A 14,254-nucleotide genomic window follows, 5' to 3' on the forward strand; every position below is an offset into this window, starting at 1 on the left:
GTCATGTTGAGGTGGTTGATTGTTGGTGTAAATACATATTTACTATTTACACTTACTTAAGTTTACTTAGGTTAATGCATTATTTTATTATTTTATTTTGTGTGACACTTAGGAGTTTGCATAACTTTATGAGTTGTCATGTTAACAACACAAAAGTATGCAACTCTATTTCAACACATGGTGTCTACAACACTAGAGTTTGCATCATTCACTAAGCTGTCATGTAGACAACATAGTTATTTGTGCTCCCTTTTTAGCACATGTTGTCTACAACACTAATTTGTGTGTTACACCTTTGTAGGATTAACCTCTCATCATCACACTTACTTTCATGCTTAATGGAGGATAACCCATATCTGGTGGACATGTTCCTAGTTGTATGACTTATCATGATGCTAATTCTGAGGCATTCTAGATGCATCTTAGAGGACTTTATATACAGGCACTCCTAGTGTACTCTTAATGCATATTGAATGAATATATCATCAGTCTAATTATACTCTTTCTAGTTTACACTTGTGCTTGTGTTTGAGTTATTAGTTCCTAGGTGAATTTTTCCCTAAAGAAAATTCTTACATGGTATCAGAGCTAGGAGATTTTCTCTTCACATAGTCATTTGAGGCCATTGTTGCTTTAGCACCTTAACTTGAATCTAGAATACTATAGAAATTAGGAGCATCTAGAGTTAGATCTGACCTCATCATTATGTCTAGAATATTGAATCAGTGAAGATTGACTAAAATTAGCTACCCTAGGCCAAATCCAACCATGAGGCAATTTTTTTTTTTGTAAATTGGACTCAGAGGCCTTGATTTGCAACATAGGTATGATATTTAGATTTGCAATTTTTTGATTTAGATCTAGTATTTTTATTTAATCTCTGTAATTATTTTGAATTTTCTATTATTTCAAAAAAAATTTCCCTCTAGGTAGGTAGACGAGAATTTTTTTTGCAGGTACCAGGCTGTTAGATCCTAGCCCTACATAGAGGAATATTCCTTTGTTAATCACAAGCAAGCATTTAACATCACTGACTATTCACATATTTCTGGATGAAATCACATTAGACACTAGTGACAAATATCACTTTTTCACGGAGGCTTGCTCATTTGCATGAGCTTTGAAAGCTCTAGTTTTTAAATCATGGCAAGGGTTATTCCATAGCTGATGTAGGATTAAACCCCACAACTCCTGCCATTTTTTAACTCTATGGCACTGCCCATTAACATTTTTTGCCCTACGTAGTAAACGTCTCTAGCAACTATTATATGGACATAACTTTGGTGTTGTATTTATCTTTTCTAGCATGCGATCACATTTTCAACATTTGATGAGCAAATAACATAACACTATTTGAAATTCCAATCTAGCAACTGGTTTCCTGGCTCGACGACTATTTTTTGGTATCTTGCACATATTCCTGACACTTGAGATACCAACCCCAGTGATAGAGATACTTTCAGATTTCCCTCTTAGGCTCATGTTTCTGGTTTCCTGGCATCACAAAGTGCTTCTCCGGCATGGCAGCCATGAAGGGTTTTTCATCAATGACAACATATATTCCAGCCCTTATGAGTTTAAGAACCCAATAGCTGATTGTAAAGTTTGGTGAGGCTTTTAGTCACTCCAGCAATCCACGTATATTACCACCATGTTGACTCCAAGGACAGTCACCTGCTCACTCACTAGCCACGTGTACTACCTCAAAACATCATCAGTTGTACCACATAGGCAAGGACACTTCAGCTTTTCTACCACATGTTTCTAATCTATATAGTCCATATAGTGGCCATGTGAGTGTCTGTATGATTGTACAGCTGACTCTCCCAAGCTATACTACCACGGCACCAGGAGGGTCTTTTATTTGCTAACATTAGCATTTCAAGGGAAAAAAAAATTGATAGCCGTTTGATTGTCAAAACTAGGCCCTTTATAACTACCATGACAACCATTTGACCATCAAATTTAAGCACACAATTTTCCTTATAGACCCCTCTCTAGATTGTTTTTTGATTTGGTAGCCTAACTTTGTGAGCCCATACCTTAGACTTCTAAACTCCAATTTAGGTGTAATTTTTTTTGAAATTGGGTGGAATTTTCCAAACTTTCCAGTGGTGGTATTCTTCTCTAGTTTTGGTGCAAGGATTTGTCAAAAATTGCATTGTTTGGTGACTATACCTACTTAATCCTACATTTTGCAACTTCAAACGCTCCATACGGGCTCATCTAGTTACTTTTTTAGGTTCCATTTTTTTGAAAGTGCATTATTTTTCATCTACTTTCTAGATCTATAGTTAGATTCTAGGGTTGTGTGGAAAAAAAATCTCACTTTTAGAACTAGGGCTCTTTCTACATTGTACTGCTTTGATTATTTTTTAGAATTGTTGTACATCTGATGTACAGTGCTTAGTGATAGATTTGGGCCTCAAAAGGTAGTTGTAAAAGAAAAATAAAAAAGTGCACTTTGTTCATTTTGACAAGTGGCCCATTCTACATGCACTACTTATAAAGTTCCAAAAAAATTTTGTGGGGGTTTTCTGATTGAGTGAAAAAGGGGGGGGGGGCATGTACTATGTTCTTGCATCTCTCTGTTGTGCTCTTTTCATTTTTTGCATCATGGGTTCATTTAAATGTCCACCTCTAACTTCACACAATTATTCTACATGGAAAGATATTGCATGGAGTAGATTAATGGAAAAAGGTTACAATCTTTATGTTGATGGTACAAATACCAAACCTATGTTGGTCTCAAATTGGTTTCGACAATTGAGTGTCAATACACTTAACCAATTCTTAGTTGATCCTGAGTATGATATAGATGCTGAGCTACAACATGTACCAAGCCAAAGATTCAATAGGTACTGAGTGAAGTTTAAGTGTTGAGTGATAAGTGATGCCAAGCAAAGTATAAATGTCGAGTGAAACAGAGTTACTATAGGAGCCGAGTGAGATATAATTCCTATATGTGACGAGCATTAGCAAATAGTAAGTGATGAGTAACACAGAATCAACATATGAGTTTGTATCCTCACAAACTTAGATGTAAACAATTTTTGAAGTCAACTTAAGATGAATCTCGAAGGATCTTGAAGATAAGATCGAATCTTTTGCATTTCCTATGAAATCTACATGTAGCCAATATGAAAAATGGAGAAGGCATGCAACCAATAAGAAAAGGGGAAAAATTTGAGTGGGAAATGAAGAGTGAATATGGATCATAGACTCATACCTAACCCTAAGTCTTCGATGCCTTTAAACAGATGACAAAATCCCATTATGCATGAGTATGAGAGAGTGAATGTGAGAAGTGTATAGGTGAATTATAATGAAGTGTAGAAGGGTGTAAAGACTTAGAAAAAGGAAAACATCATTGTAGAATTTAGTTGATCAATAATAGAGTGTTAGAGTTTCAAGAAGAGATATTAGATCAAGCAAGGATTAGAGTAGATAGAGTAGAATGAGGATCTAGAATCAACAATTGAAGGTTCCAAGTCATCAAGTCAAGACATTCTATTATACTTTCTAACCAATTTATTGTAAGAATGGAAATCCTATGTTGATAGGTTGGTTTAGTAGCTATTTTGGTTTAGCAACCATATTGTAGATCCTTAACATGATTGTAAATCCTTTAACAGGGTAACATTCCAAGTGAATGTTTGTCAATCCTTTAAATAGGTCACTTTTAATAGGTTGTAAAGTCTTTAACAGGATAGGCCTTTCATAGGGAAAACCATTGGAAGTGGTCAAACTTTGTAACTTTAAAAAATTACGTATTGTTATAGTGTTACTTTGTGGGTGCCATCCCCACCCTAGTTTTACCTTCTCATTTTGGAGGGTTCCCAAGTTACCAAATTTTTGTGTTATCTATTTTCATGCATGTCTTTACTTTCATGTTTATTAGATGGATTAGATGAATGTGAATGTTAAAAAGTTTTGAAAAGGTTAAAGTTAGTTACTTCTGATTCACCCTTGTCTTTTACAAGTAAATCTTCCCACTTGTGAATTACAACAACTTATTGATGCTAAAGAACTCATTGAATGGAAAAAACAAGACCAAAAAGCTTTAGGAATTATTAGGAGTTTTGTACATAGAGATCTCTTCTTTCACATTGCTAGTTGTATAGAATCCAAATCAGCTTGGGACAAACTTGAATCATTGTATGGTAAGGTGGATGAAGAAAAGAGATTTCAGATTGAGGATGATCTACTTCTCTTGGATCCAAAGAACTTTGACACAATTCAAGATTACACTAACAAAGCCAATGAGTATAGGGAACTTCTTAAAAATTGTGGAAATCCCATGAAGGATGAAAAGTTGATTCATCACATCCTAAAGAGGCTACCTTCAAAGTATGCTACCTTTGTTTCAAGTTTTAATACTCATAGGTTGACCATGGGAACTGCTTACCAAAAGCCTACATTTGATGAATTTGTAGAGATGTTGATTGTTGAACAATCTCACTTGATGGATTTAGGATTTCTCATAACATCAAAGACCTAAGCATTGGTGGCTAGTGATGAGCACCAATCAAGTCAAGGAGGGAAAGGAAACAAGAAGAAGAAGTAGTGGAAGCAAAAATCACAATTTGAGACACAACAGTCCTCCTCACGGCAAGGCAATTCTTCTTCCAACAAGAAGGGAAGTAATGAAAAGAAGGACAAACATTTTTGTGGATATTTCAAAAAGCCAAATCATGATGAGCATCATTGCAAGACTAAAAGAATCAATGAGTTGGAAAATCTACTTAGGAATAACAAGATTCAAGTGCTAGGTACTTCCAAGGATTCAACTCCAACCTCTTCAAAGGGAAAAGGGAAAGCACTTATGGAAAATACAAGTTCTTCTTCAGAATGAATACTTGACTTAGGTGCCTCCTACCATATGCATTCTTCACAGGGAGACTTTTCTTCATTGAAGCAATCATAGGTACCACACATCTTTATGGGAGATGATACTAAAATAGAAGTTGAAGGGAAAGGACATTTGGAAATGGAAAATGAAAAATTCAAAGATATTCTCTACATTCCAAACCTTAGCTCCAATCTCCTCTTAGTTTACCAAATCACTCATCTTGGAGATGGTCACAGAGTTGAGTTCCTTCCAAATTTAGTGATGGTGTTCAATCTTAGAGATGATTCATTGGTTGTAGTGGGAAAATTCAATCATGACAAGAGGCTTTATTCCTTCTCCCACTTTGTGCCTAAGTCTCCTTCTCAAACCTTGCTAACTCACTCTACTTCACAAATCACACTATGGCATGAGCGGTTTGTTCATCTTGCCTTCTACCATCTTCAACAACTTTTCTCTAAACATATGGTCAAAGGTCTACCTAACATCAACTTTTTAAAGGGTGAGAATTCATCATGTTTAGTGGATATACATCTCAAAGAGAAGTATGATAAAGGAAAGTCTTCCAAAGCACTAGTTGTTCTCCAGTTGGTTCACATCATTTTAGTAGGTTCTTTTGTAGTGACTTCAGTCAACCAAGGCTCTTACATCCTTACTTTTGTTGATGGCTTTTCAAGATTCACATGGGTCTACCTCTTTCATCACAAGAATGAAGTGGTTGATAAGCTTCAAGCCTTTAAGACTCATTTTGAACACAAATCCTGGAAAGCCATCAAGGTTTTATGGGTGGACAATGAGAATCGATATGTAGACAAAAGATTTAGGGACTTTGCATACTTGAGGGAATTGATCTTCAAAATCCACCAGCATTCAATCCACACAAGATAGATGTTGCAACACTTAGGATTAGGACTCTCAAATCCATGGCAAATTGCATGATAAAATCCAAGTCTCTTGATCCAACACTTGAAGTTGAAGCCATTAGTAGTGCTACTCACATACTTAATAGGTATCCTCATAATGCCATAGATAAGAAGACTCCTTTTCAAGCATGGTGTAGTAGAAAACTAGTTGTGAGTCACTTCAAAGTCTTCAGTTGTCTAGCATGGGCTAACCTATCTTCCAGGGGATGTAGGCACCAACACCTAGGCCTTGTACTTTCATAGGATATGAAGACAATGTAAAGGCATATAGACTTATGGATCCAGAGACTCATGACATCTTTGTGGAAAAAGATGTTCACTTTGAGGGAAGTTCACCTAGCTTATCCTTTAATCCTCTCCACACTTTATATACTATGGAAACTAATGGTGACACTAGTGATAGTGCTTCAAAATATTTAGACACATGGGGTTCTATCAATAGTTACAGTGAGAGGTCACATCATTAGTATAGTCCACATGCTTACATTGACTCAGTGAAAGGTTCAACATGGCATGGTACATCTCATCTTCTAGCTCTAGCTTTAGTTGATGACTACATGGTAGACATTGTAGGTTTGTTCATGGAGTCACATATTGTAGACTTGGGAGATAGCCTTGAGAACTTACATCTTCTCTTTGACGAAGATGATCCTTCTATAGTTGTTGCAAGGGCTCACTCTAACCCTCATGTCCATTCTCTACATGATCAATCTTCAAAGGTTAGTGTGATTGTGAATCCTTATGAACAACATTTTTTGGAGGTCTCTTTGTTAGTTAAGGAGATAGATGGTTCATTAGAATAGGTTCAATAGACATACTTGCCAGATTTGCATTCATTCTTTTCAACACAGTTGGAATGGGAGACCATCAGCATTAGCTCAGGGATACTTGAGTAGGTTTCAGGACCACCATACATCTTCAGGATTGTACCTTTTCCTTTGTTTCTTCCAAAGGGGAGGAACGTCATTTTGCACTCTTGGACTAGCTTCTTACATGGAGTAGCAGTCATTAGTCAACACTCTTCATTTGGAGGGGGGACTACCTTGTCTCTCTTCCTCTTCTTTCTTATGGGGGGGACATTTTCCTCTTATGAGGTCTTGTTCTTCTCATTCTTCACTTTTGTATATTATGGATGTATGTTGTAATGGGGGGCTCTTGATTACTCCATCCATCCATGCATATCTTTTTATCTCCTTTTTTGGGGGAGGGTTTTTCCCATGAGGTTTTCCCTCTTTCTCTTCTTTATAAGAGACTGCATTTTCAATATGTACATGGGTACCTAACATGACCTAGTAGTCGAGACCCATCATGCATTTCATCCTAGTTTTTGTAAGCTTAAGGGCATTCCCCTAAGTTGCACTTAAGGGGGGGTGTTGGTGTAAGTACGTATTTAATATTTACACTTACTTAAGTTTACTTAGGTTAATGTATTATTTTATTATTTTACATTATTTTATTATTTTATTTTGTGAGACACTTAAGAGTTTGCATAACTTTACAAGTTGTCATGTTGACAACATAGAAGTACGCAACTCTATTTCAGCACATGGTATCTACAACACTGGAGTTTGCATCATTCACTGAGTTTTCATGTAGACAACATAGTTATTCATAGTCCCTTTTTTGCACATGTTGTCTACAACACTGATTTACATTTCAAACTTTTGTAGGCTTATCCTCTCATCATCCCACTTACTTATGTGCTTTATGGAGGATAACCCATATCTAGTGGACATGTGCCCAGTTGTATCACTTATCATGATGCTAATTTTGAGACATTCTAGATACATCTCAAAGGCCTTTATATATAGGCACTCCTAGTGTAATCTTAATGCATATTGAATGAATATATCATCATTTTGATCATACTCTGTCTAGTCTATAGTTGTGCTTGTGTTTGAGTTCTTAGTTCCTGGGTGAATTTTTCCCTAAGGAAAATTCTTACATTGATCAATCATTGGCAACTTCAATTTATCATTCATCTATTTCTATCGTATTCTTGGATAAACACTACCAAGGGGAATGTATGAGCATAAAAGGGAAATATCAATTGAGAGGACATGTAAGGAAGTCAACTAATAATGATGTATTCATATGAAAAAAACTCCATCAGTTAGTAATAAAAGTTATTAAAAGTGGAAAGAATGACTTAATATGATATAAAAAAATCATTGATCATTCATTTAATTATTTCTTTTGGTGATTAGTTATTAAAGACCAGTTGTTTACTCATTTATTTGATCATGTATTTAGTCATTTATCTTTCTCTAACCTTGTGATCTTAGCTGATGATCAAATTGGTCATTTACTTAGTCACTTATAAATTGCAAAATATTACTTGATCACTTTTGGTCATGTGACTAAAAAGTTTAGTCTTGCAACTAAAATTTTTAGTCACGTAGTCATTTATTTGCCAAATTCCCACTAGTGCCTTCTGATTGAAAAACCATACCCTTCAAAACTTGCACAATGTATTATCAAATCAAGAAGATTACAATACACTTGTAGTTCATATTCTTATAGAAGTGCATCAACACAAATCGAACTCGAAGAGACTACTAGCACCTAGTCTTACAAAAAAACTCAATAATACAAATCCCTCCCTAACCCCTCCTTTTTAGTGATTTTACAACCTAGAAGCCATTTCTAGTTTTATAAAAACATGGGCTTAACCACCATGCCACATGTTGCCCATTTTTTAAATTTGCATTTCCAAAATGGGAAAATAACTAGGTTAAAATAGTAATCCCATCCATAATTTTGTCCCCTACTTTAGATTCCCATAAAAGTCATTTAATTAGGCACCAATGCTCTAGAAATGACCCTCCTATATTATAAAAAACATGATACATCCTCTAACAAGAAATATTTTAGTATATCATCTTGTGGGTACCATCCCCACCTAGGTTTTCCCTCTAATCAAGGGTTTCCCTAGTTAACATATCTAGTGTTATTGTGCATGAGTATCTTGTTGTGGTGTCTAATTATATTGTTCATATGGTTAAGATTTAATAAGGTTGATAATTGTGATAATAGTTGGATAATTGATTCATTCCCCCTCTCAGTTATATTAGTGGACTATATATTCTAACAATACAGTGATTAGTTATAGACCGTATAGATCCCAAACTCAACACATATGTATCAAAATTATGGTACCACATCCTAGGACTTTTTTTTAAAATCATAAAAGGATTTCTTCAATTTATAGGTCAAATGACTTTTACCTTTCACCACATAGTGATTTGGCACTAGTTGCCTTCACATCCATCTGCTCAACTTCTAGATCTTAAGAAGGTGCAATAGAAAGTAAAAATTAAAAGGATGTCATTTTTAACTCAGGAGAAAATATTTCACATATTCAAGTCCTATAACTTGGGAGTATCGTTTTGCAACCAAACATGCTTTGCACTTCTCAATGCTTCCATTTTAACCCATCTTCCTTTTGAATACCATTTACAATGAACAAGATTTCATCCTTTAGGAAATGGTACAAGGTCCCATGTGTCATTCCTCTTAAGGGATGATATCTCTTCATCCATGGCTATTTTATAGGACTCTGAATCATTCATACCAAGAGCCTCTTCTATAGATGTTAGTTCATAAATGTTAGCATTCAAAGAAAATATACACCTTCATTCATGAGGATAATATCCATATCTTTCTGGTGTTTTTCTCAATCTACTAGACCTTTGAACAAGATCAGGTTCAGGTTTAGGTTCCCCCTCTTCCTCTAATTATTCTAAACTCATAGAGCTCTCTTCTACATCTTTTCTCTCTCAGGGCCTCGATTCAACTTTCTTAGATATAGCAAGAAATTGAATCACATATTTTTATTTTGTTTTTTATGGTTTCACTATAACATAAGAAGGCTTTGTTTACTTAAAAATAACACTTGATAATAAAATACCTTTTGTGCAATAGGATCGCAAAGCTTGTATCCTTCACACCTTAACTATATCCGAAGAAGATACAATTGACAAATTTTTTATCCAATTTTTTTTGCTTCTCCTTTGGCACATGAGCATATGCCTCACAACCAAAAAATATTAGATGTCTAAGTGAAGGCTTGTGGCCCAACTATTCTTTTATCAGTGTTTTATCAACAAGAGATGACGTAGGAGACCTATTTATCACATAGCAGGAAGTGGCTACAACTTCAATTTGAAAATCTTATTCCACTCTAGCTCCACTCAAGATACTCCTAGCCTTCTCCATCAAGGTCCTATTCATTCTTTTTGCAACCCCATTATGTTGTGGAGAATATAGAGTTGTCTTCTCCCTTTTAATACCACAATCTTTACAAAATGTGTCAAAATCATTCGAGAAAAATTCATCAGCATTATTTTTTCTTAAACATTTTATTTTCTTTCTAGTTTGCAACACAACCATTTCTTTAAATTCTTTGAAATGATTGAAAACTTCAGCTTTACTCCTAAGAAAATAAACCCATGTTATTCTATAGAAATTATCAATGAAAGAAACATCTTAAACTGATATACCAATAGAAGGAACATAAAGTAGACCAAATACATCCAAATGGATTAGATCTAAAATACATGAGGACTTATAAGAACTCAAGTAAAACTAAATGTGGTTTTGTTTACCATAGATACAATGCTCACAAAAATCAAACTCAAGATTTCAATCATTCAACCTATCAACAAGGTTTTTATTCTTCAAGATCCATAGACCCTTCTCACCAATGAGGCTAAGTCTCTAGTTCCATAACATATTCTTATCTACATGAAAATTTGATTTGGTAGATAGAGCTCCCTTGGGTACCCAAAAACCATGACCATCTATTGAAAGAGAACCCTTTACTTCTCCAACAAAGTAGTCTTTTTTACAATCTTAGTAGAAGTACTATTGCACTCAATTGTACATGCATGAAGTTGGTACAATGCACCCAATCTAATCCCTCTTTCTTTTACCATAGCACCTATCACTATTTTAACACCCACATAAAAAAATTGAACATGTACACTCACATCTATTAGGTTGTTAAAATATTAAAAAAATCTTACTAGTTCCAGGATATGCAAGAAATCATGAAATCTTCTAATTGTACCATCATAAAATTTTCACATGAATACTTTCATGACCAACAATATCGAGAACTAAGTTATCACAAAAATACACCTTACCACCATCAAAATTTTCATACTTACTAAACTAGTTTCTATTAGGAGTCATGTGGAAAGATGCATCTAAGTCGAGCAACCATGCATTGACACTTTAATGAGTGGCCAAATATGTGATGAAAACATCTCCATCTTCCTTCTTAGACTTAGAATCAAAATCTTTCTTCTTCTTCTTCTTCTCCTCTTTGTAGTCCTTTCAAAAGTATCAAAGTTTTTCACAGTTCCAAAAAATTGCCTTGGAATTACTATGAGACTTTGAGCTCCCCATATTCTTGGATTTAGAGTGGCCATGATATTTTTGGTTCTTGCCTCTTTATTTTAGTGTTCCTCAAATACTGAAAGCCTCTTTGGAATTCAGATATACCTTCCTTCTCATCTCTTTAGAAAGTAGAGAACAACATCCTCCATCTTTAAGATGACTATATTGCTCCCTATAGTCATGATAAGCTTGTCTATGAGTCTAGCAATGGACATAGCAAGATTTTACACCTTTATTCTTCATCCATTGACACCCCAATTGAGGTCAATTGAGTCACCAACATATTAAAACCTTCTAGATGTTCAAAAATCCATCCACTTTCTTCCATTCTCAAGGAATACAACTTCTTCCTCAAGAAAGTCTTTTTCCCAAGTTATTTCTCTTAATAGATCTCATATCATTTCTTCCAAAGCTTCTTCATAGTATGTTCTTCATGGAAATAAATGAGAATTGAGTCTGCAAGACAAAATCAAATGAGACCTTTATCGTTTCTATCTATCACATCATATTGTGTAGTTGAAGTCACATCTATAGGTCTTATCTTGCTCGCATCCACCGCATCCCATAGATCTCAATCAATTAATAGATCTTTCATCTTTAGCTTTGACATCTCAAAGTTTGTGCCAAAAAAATTCTCTACATCAATCCTCCTTGAAATGCTTTCCATCTTTTCAATCCTCCAATACATAAATGAAATACTCTACACAAGCTCCCACTCAAACCCTGATTAGCTAAAAAAAACCCTATACTCAACAAATAGAACCTAAAATGGCTAGGCTTTGATAGCACTTGTAAGGAAGAAAATGTATGAAAAACACTTCCTATATTAATCTTAATAGAATGAATATAAAAAATTCAACTTAAGTATCAAAAAGATCTCAAGAAATGTATAATAAAAAAATCAAAATAAAAATGAACACCTAACACAATGATTACTAAGGGCAAACCCTTCCCAAAGAAAAATCTCACCCTCCCAAAGCTACACAATGTATTATGAAATAAAGAAGATTATAATACACTTGAATTGTAAGTTCTTATAGGGATACATCACCACAACTCAGACTTGGAGAGACTCCTTCTGGCACCTAGTCTTGCAAAAAAAACTCAATGATACAATTCCCTCCCCAAGCCCTCCTTTTATAGCAATTTTACAACATAGAAACCATTTGTAGTTTTACAAAACCATGGGTTTAACCACCATGCCACATGTTTCCAATTTTTGACATATATATTTCCAAGATGGAAAAATAACCAAGTTAAAATAGAAATCCCATCTAAGATTTTGTCCCCTAGCATAGACTCCCATAAAAGTCATCTAATGAGTCACTAATACTCTTAAAATGGCCCTTCTATGTTATACTATGGACAAGGAACATTTATAATAACTCATACACCATTTTTCAATATATGAATATGTTGAGAACCACCACAAAAAAATTATGGAATTTTCTTTAAAAACCTTGCAAGGTTGAGACACATTTCTCAACATCAATGTCATATTCAACAAGGCCATGTTTGAACACTCTACGATGATGATGGATAAGATTATTGACATCTATCAGGGCTTCAAATATTTGGATGAGCTTGTGGAAGTGGCTAGTGGAGTTGGATCTACTCTCAATCTTATCATTTCCAAGTATCCTATGATTAAGGGAGTAGATTTTGACTTGTCCCATGTTGTGAAAGATGCCCATCAATAGAATGGCTAGTGAAAATTGTTTCTAATGTACAAATGGGTATTAGTCACTTTTTTTGGTACAAAATAGTTTGATTGATTAGATTTTAGTAATTATGACACTATTTATTTTTTAAGATTATATTGTTTTAGTTTATAAATAATTTTTTGGATTATATTTTTTGGGTCATTATTGAAATAATAAAGATTTAAAATTTGATCGATTGGTATAAAATAGATTACCTAAGATATCAATAATTATATAGTATTTTTCCATTTTAGATTATATTTTTTGAGTTTTTAAACAATGTTTTTGATATTAAAGAAGCCAAAATTAGGAGGCTAGCCCATCCACACAAAAAAAAGGAAAAGACCATTAACAATAGACAACTAATTGTTAATCTCAGATTGGTTTTGACATGGAAGTGAAAAAATCTTTGTCATAATCTAGCAAAATAATAGTGCAAGCCGAGCACATAGCATATGCCAAGTGATTAGAACGAGTCAAACAATCAATGCGAGTTGAGTGATCAAAGCAAGTTGAGCATAAGTTGTCAGCCAATACATGCTGAGAAGATAGTTAGTGCCAAGTCATTCAAGTGCTGAGTAGACTATACATGCTGAGTGATTTAGGTGCCAAGTAAATAGAGAGTGTTGAGCTATTCAAAAGTTGAGTTACAACATTAGGATCATAGTGAAGGCCAAGCATCAGAGTCTTTGGATGCCAAGTGAATTTTTTTTTGGAATAGTTGTTTTCAAAGGCACAAACTTCTATGTAAATTATTTTTGGGCTAACATAATCATATTTTGTGATTTTAAGAGATAAGTATGGAGGTATATTGTGAATTCCTATGCAATAGATGTAACTAATCAGAAAAAGGAAAGCTTAAGGTGAAAATATGGTGTTGGAAATATAGGAGTAATTGAGAGGGGGAGGGGGAGGGGGAGTGGGTGAATCAGTTACCACTAAAATAAATCCCAGGTCCCTTAGATGTCAACAATAAAATTGAGATTGAGAAAAATGATTGTTGTTGTTACTCGATAAACACACATTCTGTTACTCGGTAAACACATAGAAAGTGTTGTAACTCAATAAATACAGAGTGTGATTTACTTTTAGTTTGTTTTAAACATTAATAGTGATTAATTTGCAAGCATAAGAGAAATAACATGAACACATGAGATACCAGGATTTAACATGGAAACCCAATATGGGAAAAACCACCAATGTAACTAGTTACTTTTTTTCAGTCTTCTAAAGTGAGCCCTATTAGGAGTCAACCTAGTTAAAGGTGAAAAAGACACTGTTAGGTGTGACCTTGTTAGATGATTTAATCAACCTATTAGGAGTAGCCTTGAAAGAGGTCTTAAAATGATTCAATGGAACTATTACCTTGTTAGAGG

General features: G+C 34.5%; 1 pseudogene; it reads left to right on the forward strand.

Moving 5' to 3' along the window:
* LOC149531270 (caffeic acid 3-O-methyltransferase-like) overlaps positions 1 to 14,254 on the forward strand; it is a 118,519-nt pseudogene that overhangs the window by 73,117 nt on the left and 31,148 nt on the right.

This window comes from Cupressus sempervirens, chromosome 11 (genome assembly GCF_028749045.1).
Source record: "Cupressus sempervirens isolate cs-2001-9-10 chromosome 11, ASM2874904v1, whole genome shotgun sequence".
Taxonomy (NCBI): domain Eukaryota; kingdom Viridiplantae; phylum Streptophyta; class Pinopsida; order Cupressales; family Cupressaceae; genus Cupressus; species Cupressus sempervirens.